The sequence below is a fragment of the Ursus arctos genome, unplaced genomic scaffold (assembly GCF_023065955.2).
Source record: "Ursus arctos isolate Adak ecotype North America unplaced genomic scaffold, UrsArc2.0 scaffold_18, whole genome shotgun sequence".
Classification (NCBI taxonomy): domain Eukaryota; kingdom Metazoa; phylum Chordata; class Mammalia; order Carnivora; family Ursidae; genus Ursus; species Ursus arctos.
Genome location: NW_026622852.1, coordinates 50,646,838 through 50,667,981, shown reverse-complemented (window position 1 = coordinate 50,667,981; position 21,144 = coordinate 50,646,838). Strand labels below are relative to the sequence as shown.

At 37.9% G+C, this 21,144-nt stretch overlaps 1 protein-coding gene and 1 long non-coding RNA gene across 4 annotated transcripts in view; one reads left to right on the top strand and one right to left on the bottom strand.

Annotated features, from left to right (window-relative positions):
• Positions 1 to 19,785, bottom strand: part of LOC130544053 (uncharacterized) — a 68,216-nt gene extending 48,431 nt beyond the window's left edge. For both annotated transcript variants that reach the window (XR_008959981.1, XR_008959982.1), the window contains exon 1: positions 19,454 to 19,785. This is a non-coding gene — a long non-coding RNA (uncharacterized LOC130544053). The remainder of the gene's footprint in view (positions 1 to 19,453) is intronic.
• Positions 1 to 21,144, top strand: part of NR6A1 (nuclear receptor subfamily 6 group A member 1) — a 227,950-nt gene that overhangs the window by 86,764 nt on the left and 120,042 nt on the right. The window lies entirely within an intron of this gene.

Here is a 21,144-nt window from a genome sequence, read left to right as displayed (position 1 = left end):
ATTCTGGAGTTTGCCTCCTTTGCTGAGCAGAAAGAACACCGTATCAGAACTGCATGCGAGGTGACTCTCCATCATTTGAGAGAAATATTTGATTTGCTTCAGCAGGCATGCAGAAGAGGCTAGCCTTGCTGTGGGAATAAGTCTGGGATGAGAGCAGGTGCAACTGCAGCTGCAGCTTCTTAACCAAATCTAGCCTTGTTTAATTTTTAAATAGTCTAAAACATTTGGCATCAGTATAAGTGAACCATTATGGGCTCTCTGGCACCTAACATAGTACCTTGCACAAGGGGGGAGGTGCTCACTGACTATATCCAGTCACAATTTATTGAACACCTTCCATGTGTACCAGGCTATGTACTAGAGGCTGGTGATGAGTAAGATCTTTTTTCAAGAAACCCACAGCCTTGGTAGGCATAGACTCTTAAACAGATAAATTACAATTTACCAATTTTATTTGTTGTTGATGCATTTAGTATTTTGTTCACTTCGTAAGTTAGCTACAGAAACCAATCCACAGGATTTACTTCATGACCTTCTAAGAATAAACATGGGATTTCCCTTCCAATTCTAAAGTATGCTTACTTACTTGCATTTTTGCCTCTTTAGATACCTCTTCTGATTTGTCCAGGGATGAAGATTTGTGGAGCGTGGAAAGAAAATGCTAGTATAATGCAGGAAGACATTTCTAAGAAGTCTTCCAGAATTGGTTATTCTGTTCTAAGTGATGTTTTGTTTATATAAAAACGAAGTGCATTTGCATCAGTCCTTCTAGATATGTTGGTTATCAGACTTCTGTAAAGTAAGACTAGGAAAAATGATTCCCTTCTTTCGGTGGAAAGTAGGCTAACTTCATCTGAATTTTTGCATAATTAGGGCAGAACCAGAAAGCACATTTTTTTTTTCATAACTGTTTCTGGATAGATGAGGTCACATTTATTTAGTAATGATATAGTTCCTGTGTTTTAACTTGTTTTTCTTTCAGCCTCCCTTCCCCCTCAATTTTTGAGTATGAGTATATGAGTATTTCCATTGGGCTTCTCTTAACCATAAAAAAATGTTAAGTTGCTTTCATCCAAACTAATTTTCTAATTTCTTTAATGGAAAACAGTCTCAGACAAAACATGTACTATTAAAATAAGAAAAGCTAATACTTATATAGTACTTACGTTCCGGGTTTTGTTTTTAGGGCTTTATATATAAAGTACTTAAAAGAAGGGTTGTCTAATCCTCACAACAACCCAGTAACGTAGGTACTTATTATTTTTCCCATTTTATAGATGAAAACAGGCAGGCGGGGCATGCCTAGGTGGCTCTGTCGGTTAAGCATCTGACTCTTGATCTCAGCTCAGGTCTCGATCTCACAGTCATGAGTTTAAGCCCCGAGCTGGGCTCCATGCTGGGCACAGAACATATGTAGATAGAAAGAAAGAGAGAAAGAGAGAAAAAGAGAAAAGGGGAGGGGGGGGGGAGGGAGAAAACAGGAATGCATAGTGAGGTAAATAACTTGCCCAAGATCATATAGCTAATAAGTAGGAGAGCCAGGATTTGAACTCCAGAGTTCCAGACCCATTGTGTTCTTAATCAGTGCACTGTGTCACTTCATACTCCATTTGATGGTGAACGATACAGAATTCCCTAAAAGTAGGGGATAATATCTACTGTTTGAGTTCCTCCTGTGTAGCTAGGCATTACACATGTCATTTTATTTCTTTTCAATCTTATGCGTATGTGAATTGGTCCCATTTTACAGATGATAATATCAGCTAACATTTGTGGAGCACTTCCTGTGGATCAGGGATTATACTAAGTAGTTTACTTGTGTTACCTCAGTAATTGTTCACAGAGGTTCTGTAGGTCATTACTGTTTTTCTCAAAGGTGGAGAAGGTCACTTGCTTGGAGTCAGATAGCTGAGAGGACAGAGTTAGGATCTGAATGTAGGTTTACCTGACTCCAGACCCCAAGCTTTTAACTATCATGTAATATTTGGTGAGAAGCACTACTTAGGTAGATATTCCAGTGATGAGGTGAGTCTCAGAGGACAGAGCTCAGCTCCAAATCTTGTACCTCATCCTTAATCCTCATATATTGTATTGGTTAATTGTGACCCTTGCTTTTCTTCTAAATGTTCTCATAATACGGAAACTTGATATAGGTATCGGAGATGGCCTTCTTGTATGAAAACAGAAGATTCTTCTCTAACTGATGTCTTCATGATATCGTGGCATTTGGTGAACTTGGTCTTTTATTTAAGGCTTTGACTTTTTCTTTAATTCCATTTGCTGGGATTCATCACTCTAGAGATTTCTTTCTATCTTCATAGGGATTTCTGAAAGTTATAGTGGGGAGTTCTTAAACATCTGTGAGGTTCTATTTTTGAAATATTGTGGTTTATCTTTATCTTGCCTCCTTAGGATTATAAGTCTATTTTCTTTACCACCTAAGATATGGTTGGTGTTGAACATTTTTGTTTATTTTAAATTATTTTTTTATGTGGAACCTTCATGCTCTCATACCTCACTCCCTCCCTCCCATTAGCAAACTCAAGTAAATGGTTTCAGAAATGAGTATGTTTTCTGTCCTTTCTTTCCCTAAGTGTCTTTTTTTCTGTCTCGATAATCTGTCTAGATTATCTCTTCCTTCTGTCCAACCAGTTGGTCACTAGATTTATTAAGTCTAACTCCCAGATATAGATCTATCACTCTGGCCTGAGGTAATCAACGTGACTGCATATCAGAAAAATGAAAATTAAAAATTAAATGACAGTTTAAAAAAAATGAGGTAGTATTGCATACCCACTTAAAATAGCAAACAAATTGACTACTCAAAGTGTTGGTGAGAACAACCCAAATACTCAACCTCTGTCAGCAGAAGTGGAGTTTAAATTGTGACAAACATTTGGAAGTTCTTCAATAGTATCTGTGGAAGTTGAACATAGGCAGTTTTATTTCTAGGCGTATACCCAACAAAAATGGGTAAAGTATGAACCAAAAGACATGTATAAGAATGTTCTAGCAGCATTAGTTGTAATAGTCCCAAACTGGAAACAATTAGATATCTATCCACAGTAGAGTGGATAAATAAATTGTGTTATAACCCGTAAAATGGGATACCATATGGCAGTGATACCGACAAACTATCACAACATGCAACACCATGGAGGAATCTCCTAGACAATATGTTGAACGAAAGAAGCCAGACACAAAAGATAACATGATGTGTGACTACCTTTATAAAAAGCTCAAAAATAAGCAAAACTAATCTGTGGTGATAGAAGTCAGAATGGTGGTTTCTTTTACTGACAATATAATGACTGGGAGGAGGCATAAAGGAAGTTTCTGAAGTATTAATGTTCTAATCTTGATTTGGGTGTTGTTGATTCCACAAATGTGTTCACTTTGTAAAAATTCTTTGAACTGTATATACATTGGAGATAAATTGTATTTCACTCTATGTTTATACTTGAATAAACACATTTACTATTTTTAAAAGCTAGGTGATAGCTTGGTTAAAAAAGTTGGAGGGGAGGCGAAGGGCTCAAGGACTTGTGTCAAAATACCATCTCTAGTTAATGGCTTTGAATTAGTCACTTAAGAGTGGCCTTAAAGAGTGACTTTTTTCTCCATGTATTTACAGTAAAGATCTGAGGGAGTCATACCAAACCAGTAAAACTTTTGGTCGGGAGTAGAATTATGAGATTTCACTTTTTATTCTGTCTACTACTTCTTACATTTTAAGTGATTTTTCAATAATATTTTAATCGAGGGATGCCCGCATGGCTCAGTTGGTTAAGTGTCTGCCTTCAGCTCAGGTCATGATCTCAGAGTCCTGGGATTGAGTCCCACATCGGGCTTCTTGCTCAACAGAGAGTCTCCTCCCTCTGCCTGCAGCTCTTCCTGCTTGTGCTCTCTCTCTGACAAATAAATAAAATCTTTAAAAAAAAATTTTTTTTAATCAAGCTTAAAAAAAAAAAAAAACCAACCCATGACATTGATAGAGGAAATGTTAAGTAGCATGACAAGTAATAAGGTAAGATATTTGGTGCCATGCGGAACTTTGGTGCCCTACAAATCAGATCCCATTTAGCCATATTCATTTTACAACTTGGTAAAATAGCAAGAGACATAGCTCAGAGGTTCAATAGAGAAAAATGTTAAACCAAACCAAATGAAACAAAAAAAGCCTAACCTCCTCTTTGCATTAAAAAAAAAAATTGTAGTAAAAAACACACAAAATTTACCGTCTTAACCCTTTTAAAATGTACAGTTAAGTAGTGTGAAGTATATTTATAGTGTTGATCAACAGCTCTTCAGAACTTTTTCATCTTGGAAAATGGAAACCCTGTACCCATTAAACAACTCCCTTCTCCCAGCCCCTGGTCACCCCTATTCCACTTTGTTTCTATGAATCTGACTACTTTAGATAACCCATATAAGTGGAATCATACAGTATTTGTTTTTTTGTGATTGGCTTATTTCACTTAGCATAATATCCTCAAGGTTCATCCATGTTACAGCAAGTGACATCTTTATTGCCACCACTGTGGTCAAAACCATCATCTTTTCATCTGACTGCAACAGTCCAACTGGCCCCCTTGCCTCTAGTCTTGCCCACCTCTAATTCATCTTCCACCCAGTGGCTAAATGCAAATTTGACTTTACTTGAGAACTTGATGCCCTATCTTTAGATAAAATTTAAATGCTTTAACCTGACATGGCTTTCACTGTTGGGCCCTAATAAACTATTTCCTAAGCCACATCATTTCCTCATAGCTCCCAAACTAGATATATTCTCTGCTTCATCCATTCTGAATTTTTTCCTTGATCATGCTGACGGTTTTATGTTCTCAGTCAATATTTGTTGATGGTGAATCATGAATGAATCATGACTTTTACTGAAGCTTTACTATGCTTGTCAGCTGCCTCTGCATGGAACTAACTTAAAGACTTAATGTCAGAGTGTAATAATTTAGCAATAAAATACAGACTTCCCATTTTTAGAGCTTTTCTCAGCTGAAAATAGTCTGATCTGAAAACAAAAGAAACTTAAGAAATAGGTTGACCAAATTCATGTGAAGGGGAAAAAAACAATAGGGAATTTTCTTTATTTTAAAGTCTTCATTTCACTTGGCCCTTTAGTAAAGAATACATTAAAGGCTTCTCTCTCTCTCACTGTAATTTAATTAAGTATTTATTGAGAGCCTTCTATGTATTTAACCTGTGAGTTAACAAAGTAAAAGTCTGCCAGAGAAGTTTGCACAACTCGAGTAGCTACACATATTTCAGTAATTACCCAGTTCAGATAACTTTTTTGGTTTCAAAAGCAGTGTTTTCTTTCATGTTTTTTTAAAGATTTTATTTATTTGAGAGAGGGAGACAGAGATAGTGACAGAGAGCACAAGTGGGGAAGAGAGGGAGAAGCAGGCTCCCCACCAAGCACGGAGCCTGATATGGGGCTCAGTCCCAGGACCCTAGGATCATGACCTGAGCCAAAAGCAGACGCTTAACCGACTAAGCCGCCCCCAGGCGCCCCTCAAGCGGTGTTTTCTGACTGCTAGATGGAAAGTAGCTAGTGTTTGGAGTGCGCATGCCCATCATAAAACCGAGTATGTTGTATGACTTTTTTCTTAAGCTAGCTGGATTGAGGAGGAGCTAGCCCATTAGACTCTCAAATGGGACTGAAGTCACCCTCTCTACACAAGTTTAGTGAATTGCTGCATACAGCTGGAATGAGTTACACAGCTTGAGCTTGACAAAGGAAACCCCTTCCTGCCTTATCAGCCTTCTCTCTTCCCCCGAGCTCCAGCCACGTTGCATATGCGGTTTCTTCAATATGTGATTTAGTCTCTCCTGGCAGTGCTCTGCTCATACTATTCCTTATGCCTGAAAAGCTCCTTATCTTGTTCTTTCCTTTTCTACAAATTCTGTTTATCTTTCAAGACTCATCTCAGAGGTTTTTCCTCCAAGTTGCCTTCCCCTTACCAGGTTAAGTGCTTTTACTTTGGACTTCCATAATCCTGGACTTTCCTTTATCATACACTTAGAGCACCATGTTGTCTCTTTAAGGTTTGTCCCTACTACTAGACTGTGTGCTCCTTTTGAAGTTTAAGGCATTTTTGTGCTTAGCTTGCTGCTGCTTAGGTGCTCAGTGATTCTTTGAATGAATAAATTGTATTGTTATTGAATGATTGATAAAAAAGTGTGTGACTGAAGGAATAACAAAAGCCTAATCCCAAACCTACTAAGAAGCCAAGTGATTTCTAATCGTAAATTTTGGGCAATGCAGTCCTTGTTCCTATGTAGGCCTTATTCACCAGCAAACTTGGACATCTGTCTGACTCTTAAAAAGAGAAAAAAACCTCCCTAAAGGGAAGAGAACTAACAATAATCGAACACTACTTTGTGTTGGGCGCTAGGGATTTTGTCATTTAAAACTTTCATTTAGCTGTATGAGGAACTTACTGTTTTCCCTTTTTACAACTAAGGCACCTGAGGCTGAGAGAATTTTAGTTAGAAATTTAGTAATGAAGCTTTGATTAAACCCTTGTTATCTTACTGTCTGTGCTTTTTTTCCTCTGCGTTTTGCTGTCTGCCCAAAATTAAGGGTCTTATCTGGTATATTCTAGTCATCTGTTATCAAAAGGCAACCACAAATTTTAGGAACTGTTTTATTTATTTATTTGAGAGATTGAGAGAGAATGAGCACAAGGAGGGGAAGTGGCAGAGGGAGAGGGAGAAGCAGGTTCCCCGCTGAGCAGGGACCTGGCCTCTGGGCTCCATCCCAGGACCTCAGGACCTGAGCTCGAAGGCAGACGGTTAACCAACTGTGCCACCCGGGTGACCCAAGGAACTGTTTTAAAGCAGAATGAATGCTTTAATATAATATTAATGATAATTTGGCTTTACCATTTACAGAGGGCTTTCACATTCACATATGATAGATAATCTAGAGATGCATTCTTTTAAGATATTATAAATTCTTACAAAGAGCATTAAAATGTTGGCACAGAGCATTTGCGCAGTGGAGACTAGTCTCTTTTAGCAAATACTATGTTTCTCCAAATTAGACTAAATTGTTTATACTTCACTGAATTTTTTAAAGAAATCATAGAGTTTTTCTACTTTTTCTGGAGACATGAAGTCTAATAAATAAATGATATCTGGCTATTTTTAGAAGTTCCATGCATAATTTAGACTGTATATACTTGCTAACATCCCAGAAATCTGTTTTCATTGCATGTGAAATTGCATTGTACTGCCCTATGTTCTTGTGATTTTGGAAAACTAGTTCTTTTCAAAGTCAGGAGCAGAAAATTTTTTTTCTGGTTTCTGACAAGAAAAAATTTAAAGGAAGGAAAGTCCCACCAAACCATAGAAAATCAAACTGCTATAGTGAAATGAGCAGGTTCCTAAGAGCCAGTCATCTGCGTTCAAATGTGGACTCTGTTGTTTCCTAGCACTTTTGACAATGGACAAATAATTTCTTTCCAAGTTGAATATCTTCATCAATAAAATAGAGGCTAATAACAGTATTGGGCTTTTTAGGTGGTTTTGATTATGAAATGACATGTTGAGAAAAGTATTGCATAGGGTCTCACACGTGGTAGGCCCTTGATAAATGTTACTTGCTATTATTTGGGAGAGGGCGTATTTCTGAAACATTGTAGGTATATGCAAGTATTAAAGTCTTTTAGCAGTTGCAGAGTTTTCTCAGAAGTCTGACCTTTCACATTGAGTTGATCAGCTTTTATTTCTGGAGCATGAAGTTACTATGACAGTTTCTATCCTGTGTGATACTAATATCCGCAGGAACTGGGGGCATTATTTTCTGTTAAGGAGAAATCTCTCTTGTAATACTCAAATTAAGCAGGATTTACAGGGGAAATTACAAAGAAATGAAAAATGATTGTAGTTTTATTAGTTATTTTGTGGAAAGTAGAAGGTATTTTTCTTCCTGTCAATATTTGAATTCCTCTTGACCGTAGGAACTTGGGTAAACATTACTGTGTGCTGGTGTGAAGCCATGTGAGTAGAATTTATTCATTTGGATTATATGACTTTGGTGGTGGTGGTTGTTGTTTTCCCTCTCAAGGAATTTTGATTTTTAAGTTGATCACTCAGTACAGTGTCCTGAAAGGTTTTCCTTTTCCAGACATGGCCTGAGATATGTGATATTTCAACACTCAGACAGGGCATATACTACATGATGTTAGAGGGCCAGATTGTGAAGGATTCTAGAGGCAAGCTTTTTTGAGGAAAGAACTCCTGTTAACAACTTTGGATCTCTTATACATCCATTAAAGTATCTGAAACAAAGTTGTCGTTCCATAAAGATTTTTTGAATAAATTATATTCTTGGTTGTCTTGTCTTGGTAAGAATTTATAGAATTTTCTGTTACATTTGGGAAATCAAAAATATATATCCACATTTATATCTTTGCTCCTAAAATTTGAAAATAATTTCAGTGTGAAAACAATGGTTTTCGTACATCTTAATTTTTCCATTTCATTTTTATCCCAAAGGTAGAACTGATTCTTGATTCGTGGTATTCAAGTAGTGAAACACATCCACGAGATTATTTTTGTTTTGTTTTGAATTGATTTGTTTTTATTTCTGAGACTTTTGGAACCTGATGTGAAACTTCCCTGTGTCCTGTTGGAAGGTTTTCAAGATTTATGTCAACTGCTCAGCATGTTTAGGGATGTGTTTTATTTTACTATGGAGATTCTTCTACTTTCTTCCCCTATTTGAATTTTCCTTTAGAACTTTCTTCTCCTGTGGCATGTGGGTAATTTAGTTGGTTAAGTGTCTGACTTCAGCTCGGCCCATGATCTCAGGGTCTTGAGATCAAGCCCTGTGTCGGGCTTCCTGCTCAGTGGGGAGTCTGCTGGAGATTCTCTCTTCCCCCCTCTCTTTCTCCTTGTGCCCCTCCCACCACATGTGCGCACTCTCTAAAAAAATAATAAATCTTAAAAAACAAAATCTCTTCACTTTTCATTATTGAACAAACAAACTTTATTGTATTTGGGTGGCAGCTAATTATGTATAGCACATTCTCAGTGTTTGTGAGCTTATGGTGAGACAGTGCTATCAGTCCCTTTTGGCAGGAATATAGATTTGTCAGACCAAAAAAAAAAAAAAAAAAAAAAGATCAGGAATGTGGATAGCGATTTTTGTATAAATATATCCACTACAGTATTATTTATAATAGAGAATAAGTGGAAACTACCTGGATATCTAAAAAGTCATTTTAGGGGCACCTTCGTGGCTCAGTCAGTCAAGCATCTGTCATGAGCTCAGGGTCCTGGAATTGAGCCCACGTTCAGCTCCCTGCTTAGTGGGGAGCCAGCTTCTCCCTCTGCCCTGCCCCTGCCATGCCCTCTCTCGCTCTTTCTCTGTCTCTCAAATAAATAAACTCTTCAAAAAAATAAAGTAAAATAAAAAGTCATTTTAATGACTTTTTAAAAAAAGTTTATTGGATGCATACGTTTCTTCATTTTTATTTTTTTAAAGATTTTATTTAAGAGAGAGAGTGAATGAGAGACAGAGAGAGGAAGAGTGCACATGAGCAGGGGCAGAGGGGGAGGGAGAAGCAGACTCCCCTGCTGGGCAAGGAGCCCAGTGCAGGGCTCGATTCCAGGACCCTGGTATCATGACCTGAGCTGAATTGCAGATGCTTCACCGACTGAGCCACTGGGTGTCCCCATTTTAATGACTTTTTGAAAATACTTACACGTGAACAAATTAGAATGTAAAACTATAGAGAATTGATTCCACTGTGTATGAACTACATCAAGATATTAGAAGATTTTTTCTGTGAGTGGAATTGTGGATGGCAAGTTTTCTTTATTTTTTCTTTATTATGTAGATTTTCTACAAATCATGTATTACATGTATAATGATGGAAAAACTGCCAGGATTAAAAAAAAAACTAATATGTTAAATAACTACAAAATAAGACTAGAGGGAATTTACTAAATGTTGACAACGGTTATCTTTAGATAGATTACGAATAACTTTTTGGAGTGTGAATAACTTTTTTTGTGTTCCTAGTTTTTGTGCTTCCCAGTCTATTTGCAGTAAGATGAGATGAAAAATAAGTTATTTTATAAGGTATATCACTGCAATCAGCTAGGAATTTGCCTTCAGAGAATTTTCTTTATGAGACTTTTGTAATAATCTTTAGAGGAAAGACATGCTTCCTTTGCCTTTTTTGATGGCTGTGGTAGATTGAGATTCCAAATCTTTTACATGTTTCTTCGGTACAATTTCTGATTAAATTGGCTGAAGTAGTAATACTGCTAGTGATAGAGTGTCCTACCCTTTGAAATCTGTGTGAGTGTGACCCTCCATTTCACTATTGATATGCCAGCTTCAAAGTATTTTTCTTTTATATTCTTGCTATAATAACCAGAAGTAGCATTTCATATATAAATGGCTTATTCTGCTTAGCTGTTAACGCCTGAAACAAATATTTTAGATACACTTAAGCCTTTGAAACCTGTTATTTTAAAAAATTGGAGTTATTCTTATATAGATGAATATGAAAGTAGGATGGATAATAGTAACATATTTGTAAAACTATAACTACCATTTGTCAAGCATCTGTGGTGTTCTAGGCACTATATCAGACACTGACAAAGATTATATAATTTTCACAACAGCTCTGTGAAGTTGTATTACTTTATCTTTTTTCCCTGTAGAGGAGGCACCTGTGGTTCAGAGAGACAGATTTGTCTAGGGTCACACAGTCAGAGTGCGCTCAAGCTGAGACTGGATCCATGTCTTTGTGACTACAGTGCCCAAGTACGGGGCCTTTGTCTTGTTTCCTATTGTACATCTAGTTCCTAGAACAGGAGTTGTCATATACTAAGCACTCCACATACATCCTTCGAATGAATGAGCTATACACCTAGAAGCTTCTAAGTGGCCAAGCAAAAGAAATTGTTCTGTTCTAGTAATACAGAATTATATAGAGAAGTGAGGCTGACAAAATATAATGCTATTAGCCAAATGGAGGTACTTACACCAAAATTTAGGTCTTAATAACAAATGAGCAGGTTGGGATCCTCTTTTTTGATGTAATTGTCTAATTTCTTCTGAGTACATATGCTAGATCTCTTTTTCATTTGACTTTGATATCCAGTGAACAAAGAAAAAGCAAAAGATACATGATATTTAATCTTTACCAGTGAAAAAATGTAGGTGGAACCTCACGTTCTGTAAATGTCAAGAAACTAGATTGGGAATTTCTTGATTGGAACATTGGGAACCTTGGGTTTTGTCGAAATAACATTGTGCCATTGTGGTACCTGTATATACTTTATTTCATTGGTAACAGCAACTTCTTTTTATAGTTCTATGACAGTGAAGACTAAATTCCAATTGAAAGAAAGGTTAATATTTAGACATCTTGTAAGCATACGTGGTTCTAGTTTTTAAGATGAATCATTACAGAAGCCTAGTTGTGACTCCAGCCTTTCCTTCTCTTCGTATTTATCGTGCATGTCTCAAATATTCTTGGTTGCTAAGAACTAGCTGAGTCATGGGTTGAGTACTCTGAGTACACTAGCTGTGTAATCATGATGGTCATAGCATGTGCTGTTAAAGGGATGCTGAGTGCTACAAACATAATATTAGGGAAGGGGGTGAAGGCAATATGTATCACATTTAATGCTCCAATGTATCATGATTCTTGGACTGTCATTCCATGCCTCGACCCCTTTACTGTCTCCCCTGCAGAAATTATCTTGTTCTTAATCATCCATCAAAAGGAGACTGAGTTTTTGCATGAGATAGTGGTTTACCACAGATTTGAGTAATGGTCATTTGAAACCAGTGTATGTGTTTGAGGGTATTTCATTTCCTTACTGGTTTAAAAGCCATTAAGATCTTGTAGTTTAGTATATCTCTTTGCTTGAATCAAACACAGCTGAGAGTGTATTCTTCCATATTCTTATGGACTGTGTTAGTTCAGCTTCAACAGATGGCCAGGCACTTCCCTCAAATCACGGGGCTCATTCTCAGAGTTTCTCAGATCCCTACCATTTTTAAAATGATACGGCTTCTGGCCATGGTTATCCTAGTTTATAGCTTGTCAGCTTCATGAGGGGAGCTAATATATCTGTTTTGTTCATTACTCAACCTGGGTCTAGCAGTGTGTATAATACATATTGGGAACTTAATATTTGTTGGATAAATGACTAGAAAAAGAAGGCTGTGCTTGATCAGCATTTAGTAAGAACTCAGAAACACCTGCCTGCTGAGGAACCTTTCCTTTGGTTACCTTTTGTGATTTCTTTATGTATGCTAATGGCATCCATGGAAATCTTGCGATCTGATCTATCTTATCTATCTTTATGTAACTATCTTTCTTGTTTATTTAATCTATCCAATTAAGCAGTCCTGTAAAATCTTTTATGGTAACTAGGCTTTGCAGAGACTGAATTTGAATACACTCTGGCCAGTCCAAATTTCTCACCTCTAAGTGCTATAACTCTTTAGTCTCTAATATGAATGGTTTTTTTTTTGGACCACTGCTGGTAACAAGGACTCAGAAATGACTTGTTAAAAGTCACCTAGCTAGATAGTGGCTGAGCTAGGATTTGATGTCCTCTATCTAATCCAGTCCTTTTCTTGGAGACAAATCTACCTTTTCAGACGTCTGACTACACCACACTATCTCCCTTATAGTTCTTCTTCTTCATCTTTTTTTTTTTTTTTTGAAAATCTACTTTCTCTAGTCTGAAAGGTTATGTGGCATGTCCAGTATTTTTCAGTTATTTGGGATTAAGAAACACCTACTATTTCTAGTTCTGCTGGATTATTTTCAACTTTAAAATGAATCTACAGATAGAGTAGGAAAACACTTACCCGGGAATTCCTTCCATGGCTTTGATTTTAAAAGTAATGAATTTTCTTTCCATTACCTGCAGGAGGCTGTTTTCTTGATTGGGGCAGTATTTTAGAACTTTCATATTTTTGTTTTAATCACCAAGAAGAATGAGTAGAAATCTTATTCCAAAAAGAAATATTATTTCTTAATTTAAGGAAATGATTTTTATATATTCAACAGCATTAAATTAATATCAGTATTAAATTATATTTTATAATATTAAAATCTGAGGTTCTACCTCACTTTTCAGATAATTATCCTGTATTTATTCAATCAACTTATTTAATATTTGTTTCTATTTTAAAAGATTTATTTATTTTAAAGGTCTTATTTATTTGTCAGAGAGAGAAAGAGAGCGAGCACAAGCACTGGGGAGTGGCAGGCAGAGGGAGAAGCAGGTTCCCTGCTGAGCAAGGAGCCTGATATGGGACTTGATCCCAGGACCCTGGGATCATGACCTGAGCTGAAGGCAGACACTTAACTGACTGAGCCACCCAGGTGTCCCTATTTATTTATTTATTTTAAAGAGAGTGCAGGAGCAGGGAATGGCAGAGGTAGAGGGAGAGAGAGTCTTAAGCAGACTCTGCACTGAGCTCAGGGCCAAGGCCGGGCTTGATCTCATGACCCTGAGATCATGACCTGAGCCGAAACCAAGAGTTGGATGCCTAACTGACTGCACCACCGAGGTACCCCTAATATTTATGTTTTAAGACTTGAAACTCTTTGTGCAGTGTTGACAGCTTTTATTTTCATGTTTGTTTTAATTAAAATTTAAACAGAGAATTGTCTGTGCTATAAATCAGCCTGGAACCCTTCTCTTTCCATTCATGTTTGGGAAGAGTCAGACAATGAACTGGACCTTAAGACCTTACTGTGTTTTTATAGAATTGACATTTCCATGAGTGGTTTCCATGTGCCAGGATGCTCAAGATGTTTTATGTGTATGATCCTTTATGTGTATGACCTTTAAAATGACTGGAAGGAAGGCTTTAATATTCATATCTTATGCATGAAGAGTCTGAGACAAAGAGAGGAATTGACTTATTCAGGATCGCATAATAAAAAAGTAGCAGAGCCAGGATTCTAACCCATGTTCACTTGACACTAAGACCCATGATTCTTGGACCTAGCAGGCATAGGATGGGTTGAGAATGACATCAGAATTTAAGAACCTCATATCCATGTTTATCATGTCCAGTTTATTTAATGGCAGATTTGGAAGTTAAGACATGATCATGAAGGAATCACTTGGATTTTTTCTTTTTTTATCCACTCAAGCCTTGGGGAGGCACCACTCATTGCATCTGGTCTTGACCAGATACCAAGTTCACAATAATTAAAGGCAATAAGGCATTGGGTGTTTTACCAGTTCATTATTACTATTATTATAATCTGAGTTACTTAAATGTTCCTTGAAAAAAAAGCCTCAGTCCAATACTTGGAAAAAAGATTTCTGTCTACAGTTTTCCTCTGTGCTTCAGGCATCTCAGCAAGGGCGAATGAGGCTTCTTATCATTGGATTTCTAAAATAATGCTTTCTGGGATGCCTGGGTGGCTTGGTCAGTTAAGCATCTGCCTTTGGCTTAGGTCATGATCCCAGGGTCATGGGATGGAGTCCTGCATCAAGCTCCTTGTTTTGCGGGGAGTCTGCTTCTCCTCCTCTCTCTGCCTGCTTCTCCCTCTGCCTGCCGCTCCCCCTGCTTGTGGTCTCTCTCTTTCTCTCTTTCTAACAAATAAATAAATAAAATCTTAAAAAAAAATAAAAATAACCTTTTCTATTTTGGTGAACAGGCATCAGGTTCTCTATTGGGAAGCCATTTTTTTAAATTCACCCAACAATGTATGCATCTCTTGCTAGAGTTTACTTTTTAGTTATAGAACACTGTCCTTCTATACAAAAACCTAAGTCTAGACCCATAAATATAAGACTCTGAACACACAGGGACCTTGCTGGTTATTTGAGTCAAGTATGACATGAGATTATTCTGGTAAAAAAGCCAGGCTGTATGGAGCAGTGTGGTCACATATTGGCAGGGGAAAGCTATCTGGCATACAAATATTTCCATTTTATTCCAGTTGATTTACTGAATGGCCAGTGTTAGTATTTTAGGATACCTAATTATGACAGCTTGCTTTGTGTGTTGAATAGTATTTGTCTATCTGTAAGTAGTCACATTGTAAAGATTTAGGGGGGAAAATATGCTAATAAATAATAGCTACCCCTTTTAAAATTCCCACTACATGCCTGGCACCTTACTCTGGATGCTTTATATACTTTATCCTGAGTCCTTCCCTACCTCATGCAGGTTAGCTATTTCTCCATTTTGTAGATAAGGATACTAAATCTCAGAGAGGTGGATTAATTTGCCTAATATTCACTAGCTAGTAGGGTAGGTACTCATAATCAAACCCAGGTCTGACTGATTTCAAGCCCCTTGTTCTTTGCTGTTCCATATTGTCCATGACAGTAATGTGAAGGAGACCATAGAATTACTTGCTTCATATGTTTAGGAAGAACTTTCTTTTTTCTTAATTTTAATTTTTTTTTTTAATGGGCTCCACACTGCCCAGTGAGGGCCTTGAAATTACTATCCTGAGATCAAGACCTAAGTTGATATAAAGGGTTAGACCCTTAACTGACTGAGCCACTCAGGTGCCCCTAGGAAGAACTTTTTGATACTAAGTACCATTCTGGAACATTTTAATTACTCTGGCCACTCTTACGTGTCTGCCACTACTGCCTTAATATTCTTCATAACCTCTTTATTATGGACCAAGAAAAAAAGAAACCTTTGGTATCAAAATGCTTTTTTTTTTTTTTAAGATTTTATTTTTTTATTTGACAGAGATAGAGACAGCCAGAGAGAGAGGGAACACAAGCAGGGGGAGTGGGAGAGGAAGAAGCAGGCTCCCAGCGGAGGAGCCTGATATGGGGCTCGATCCCAGAACGCCAGGATCACGCCCTGAGCCGAAGGCAGACGCTTAACGACTGAGCTACCCAGGCACCCCTCAAAATGCTTTTTTACACCTATCTCAAGTATCATGGTGCTAGCTGCCTTGTCATACTTGTCATTATATTTTTATTATATTTTTTACTTAGAGGTGAATTTCTTTCATGTCCAGCTGAATGTGTAGTTGAAGGTAGGTGTTCTGGATTGAGCATAGTCTAGATTATTGCTGTCTAGTAGTACTTTTTTTTTTTTTAAGATTTTATTTATTTAAGAGAGAGAGAGAGCATGAGTGGAAGGGAGGGGCAGAGGCAGAAGCAGACTCCCTACTAAGCAGGGAGCCCGATGCAGGGCTCAATCCCAGGACCCTGGGATCATGTCTTGAGCCGATGCGGACGCTTAACTGACTGAACCTTCCAGGTGCCCCCAGTAGTACTTTCTAATAGAAATATCCTATATCTGTGCTGTCCAATATGATAGCAGCTCATTACGTGGGATTATTGAGTGTTTGAAATGTGGCTAGCATGACTGAAGAAATGAATTTTTTGTTTTATTTAATTTTGATTAAATTCAAATAAAAATAGCCCATTTAGCTTGTGGCTACTGTATTGGACAGTAGCACAGCTTGAGGTCGTAAGTAATGCTTGTGTTTGGTGGGTAATGATAGAATTTGAAGAGATCCAGTAATTGGTAGTTTAAAAGTTGCTGATTTGTTTTCCAACAGCATTAACTTTAGCAGGCATTCGTTTTAAGGCCATGGGACCAGAGTAGAACAGTTTGTATTTCCAAAGCACTTTTTGATAATTCATGATCTCATTTGATGAATATTTCAGGTATGATATCATTTAGGATTTGTGTCTGCTAATGGATCAGAGAATAAAGGCTGAAGAACAAAACCATTTATAACTTCCTTGTGTAGGGTCTCCTCCTGTTGAAATGGACACCATTCTGGCCTGTTGGTGCTCAGGTTGCAGCATGAAGGCCTGGATGGGAGCCTGTGCTCATTGATTGAGATTGGAGAATTATGTCTCTCCCCTCACCTAGAATGTCCATTAATTTTATTTTTTAGGTCTAAAGAGAGGGAGGTAGAGGCAATTTCTAAATCTAGCCATAGAACTACAGTAATTTGATAGCCAACAAAAGAAAATGTAGTTTTCCTTTCTAATATGCCAAAATAAATCCTTAGGGCTTTAATTTTAGTTCTTTGTTTTTGGAAAATACAACTCAGAACTCAGAAATGTTCTGTATAAGATTAGTTTTTAAATTGATATGTATCTTCTGAAGAAACTTTTGATTGAATTAAATAATAGATTTTATATGATATTTTGAAGAAAAATTTGTTTCCCTGGAATCTTGATACATTTGGTTTCATTTTGATTGGTCTTATGAAATAATTTGTGAAAGATACTAGTTTTACTCTGTGTCACTTGTGTTACTAAGCATATTTTTTCTCTGACAATTTATTTATAAAATATTCTTCTCCTTTCTGTCAAAACTTGCAACTAATCAACTCTGGATGCTTTTGATTTTTCTGACTGTGCCAGGGCATTGAATGAAGTTCCCTATAGTGAGAAAAGAGAGCACATGGGACTCGTGACTTTATGTACTGCAACAATAGAGCTTTTATGACATTGGAGGTGGTTAAAAAAGCTAGAAGTAGCTCTTAAACATGGCATCGCTGTGTTGCCTTTTTTTTTTTTTTTTTGTATTCTCAGAACTGCCAGGAGTGCATCGGGCCTGTAATTTCCTGTTCTCTGAATCCCCCATCTTTCTGCAGCTCCAAGCTTTGTGTCCCACAGCCTGTGACTCTGTGCTAACAAATCGCTATTGTCCAGTGGGGCGAATGGTGGCTGGAACTAAAGAATTGCTGTCTGGTTTCTATTCAAATCCAGGTAGTGAGATATATGAATGGACTTTTCGAATCGTCATGTGAATAATGTCTGCTCGGCATGAAGGCTCAGAGCCACACTAGGAAAGATTAACTCCTAGGCTGACCACTAACATCCTTTGTGGTAGGAGGTAGAAACATTCCCAAGTATCATTTTATTCACACTTAATTTTCCATTTTATCCTCCAGAAGTAGGGTTAACCATTCAATTATTTGGCTACTTTTCTACCAAGTTTTAGTGTTTCTGTTGATAATATGGAAGTCTGAGAAAATGCTAAGTTGTTTTTCACCTACAACACTGTATTATTTTCTGTCAAAAGTTTTCTACCTTACATTTATTATGGCATAAAGTTCTCTTTATAGTATACATATAAAAATGAGAAAGAAAGAGCTGCTTTTTCCAAGAAACCAACCCTTGAAAATGCTTTTTAACCAATGAAGGGAAAAATCCTTTTTTTTTTTTTTTAGTGCATTCTACTTATTTGCATTTCCCCCCCGAAGTCCAAATTTATACAAAGAAAATAGAAACAACTTCAAATGCAGTATATTAACCAAACAAACAAGCCTTATTCAAATTAGGAACCAACTTAAGCATTTGTAAGTATAGCGGAATCAGGATTTTTTAAAATCAGATTTGGAAGCCAGACTCTAAGTCATAATTCTCATTTATCCTTGGGAAATTATTATTTTATCTTTGTCTTATATACCTGAAGAAATGTCCATAGGCTAGAAGGGCCATGCTTTTTTACACTCCTTCCATATCACAGGTACTATGGAGCGAAGAGCCTTTTATGTTTCTTTTTGTCTTAAACTCAGACAGCTTTGTAAGCAGTAGTGTGTAGATTACAAGAGTTAGACAAAAGCAGGCGCGACTGAGAAGAGTTGGGGGGGGGGAGCTTGGGGCACTTCCTGTCACTCAACACATTCCAGATCACTAAAAAATTTCCACACCCTCTGCATTCCCTCTTGCCCACCCCAGATCCCAGTATTTTCTGATTCCATATGTTGTGGTATTTATCACACTCCTCTCTATCACTGGGCTCTGGCAAGACTCCTTCGGAGGAGATGCATTCCTTTAGATTGCACAAAGCATAGCTGGGAAAATGGCTGGCAGTTTCAGAATCTAGTCACGATCGCACGCATGAGCACCTCACACATCCATGCCCCTTTCCTCCCCCCCTCCCGCCCCTGCAGCTGGCTGACCTGTCTCACCCACTGCTGGCCTATCGAACGGCCAGGACTGTCTGGTTTTGGCTCATGCCTTTGTCCATGTCTGGCTTAGTTCCTCTCTGTCTACGCTTGCCACTACCCCCACCGCCCCAGGCAGCACAAGTGTTTGGCCACACAAAACTACAGATAGAAAAGGTGGTAAAAACTTCAAACTTTTTTCTCCAACAGTTTATTCTTTTGTGAATTTCTCCCTTTTTTAACTACTCTGTTTTAAGAAAACAAATACAAAATTAATTATCTAAAGGCAAAGAATGCAAAACAACCTTTGTGTTCCTTATAATAACTGACTTCATAACTCTCTCCAGCTGCGTTATGGGGTGTGTATAAAAAGCTTCTGTTCTGAGAACAAAGGAGCACGTGCAGAAATGAGACTAAAAAAATCCACTGACAGTATTTCACTACACAAATTACTTAAAAGATTTTAGTTAAGCTTCTCAACAGATTCAATGTTAAAATGGTTTTTAGTTTAAAAAAAAAAAATTGAAAGTGCTTACCCAGTAAAAGAACCGAAGTAGTCCTGAACTGTTACGTAAGACTTTTTACAGTTGGATCTTTGTCAAAAGGGGGTGGGGGTGATGGGAGAAAGCAGCAACAACAATCAAAAAAGTTCGAGCTGCTGTGGCTAGAGGACAACTTCTGTGTTTCCAGATAGGATTCTTGCTGTAGAAATGGAACTTCCAGCCAGCACAGCATCCTGTCCCGGTAGAGAAATGAATTTGTCAGTAAAAAAAAATTAGATGCTGGAACCCAGGCTAGACGAGGTATTGAACCGCGCCAGATTTCCTTGCAGCCCTGTCTGCTCAGCTCGCATTGAACTATATATGACCCAGATGATGGACAGAAGCACATTCAGTCATGTGCACTCTGGAAGAAAGCGGATTTGCTGGTCCCTGGCAGTGCAGGGGTTTGTCTTCTGATTGGGCTGTGCCCTGATCAGTGAAATGTGAAGCCCTCACCATTCAGAGGCCGTAATTCAGGACTGGCAGTTTGAGTGTCTGGCTGCCTCTGGTCACTGAGAGAGACTTTGAAGGTGTTGCTTTTGTTTGGTGGCATTACCCACCCAGAGGTTGCTTACACCTATGTACTAGTGTCAGGAACAATGCTAGTCTTTCTGAAATTCAAGAAGGCAGCCGGCTTTGCCTGAACCTTGTCATCTTATTGTTGATGAACTTGGCCCAAACTTAAACCAATTATTTGATGTGAGGATTGCTGTGATCCTAACCAAGGCTTATGTCCACACTACACCCTGGCCTTTATTTTAGGGTTTGATAAGGTAAAAATAGAAGTGCGTTTGACTTCCCAGATGATATAAATTGCTCTTAATGAAAATTAGATGGATGGGTAGCAGAGAAGTTTTGGATTCTGGAGTCTTTGAACATACTAGGAAGAAGCTTTATCTCTTATTATCTCCTTTGTGAAGCTGTCACTCTTATCCCAGTCCTTAGTCACATAGCGCACTGCTGGGGGGAAGCTTCCAAAGTGTAGACCCCACTGAGCTGTGACATAGCCTTTAATCATGCAAGACAGCCAGAGTCTACCCTCTCCAGTCTGTCTGAAGTAGGGTCCTTGGGATTTATTTCCCATCTTTCTGGGCCACTAGGAATCCAGGTCATTGTATAGTACCATCAGTTGTGACATTTTTGTTTAGTATATAAAAGTTGCTTTGTTTCATGCAAATTAGCATGATTTTTTTTTTTTTTTAAAGATTTCATCCATTTATTTGAGAGAGAGACAGCCAGAGAGAGAGGGAACACAAGCAGGGGAAGTGGGAGAGGAAGAAGCAGGCTCCCAGCGGAAGAGCCTGACGTGGGGCTCGATCCCATAACGCCGGGATCATGCCCTGAGCCGAAGGCAGACGCCCAACGACTGAGCCACCCAGGCGCCTCTGATTTTTTTTTTTTTTAATTTCAGGCAGTAAAGTTGTGTTATGAGACCTTGGTACTGATATATGAAATCCACTCCACATGGGCCAGTCATTTTTTTTCTGGGGACTTATCTCTTTAGGAATTAGTTTATATAATCCTTACCTGGCTTTTAGATATACAATACTTCGATTTATTTTTCGTTTCTTACACTTGTAGAAATAAAACTGTAGTCACTGTATAGCAATCGTCTATTTTGCTGTAAATTCTGGGTTTGGATGTTTGTGCACTTGTGGTTTCTTAGGTGATGACTACATTATAAC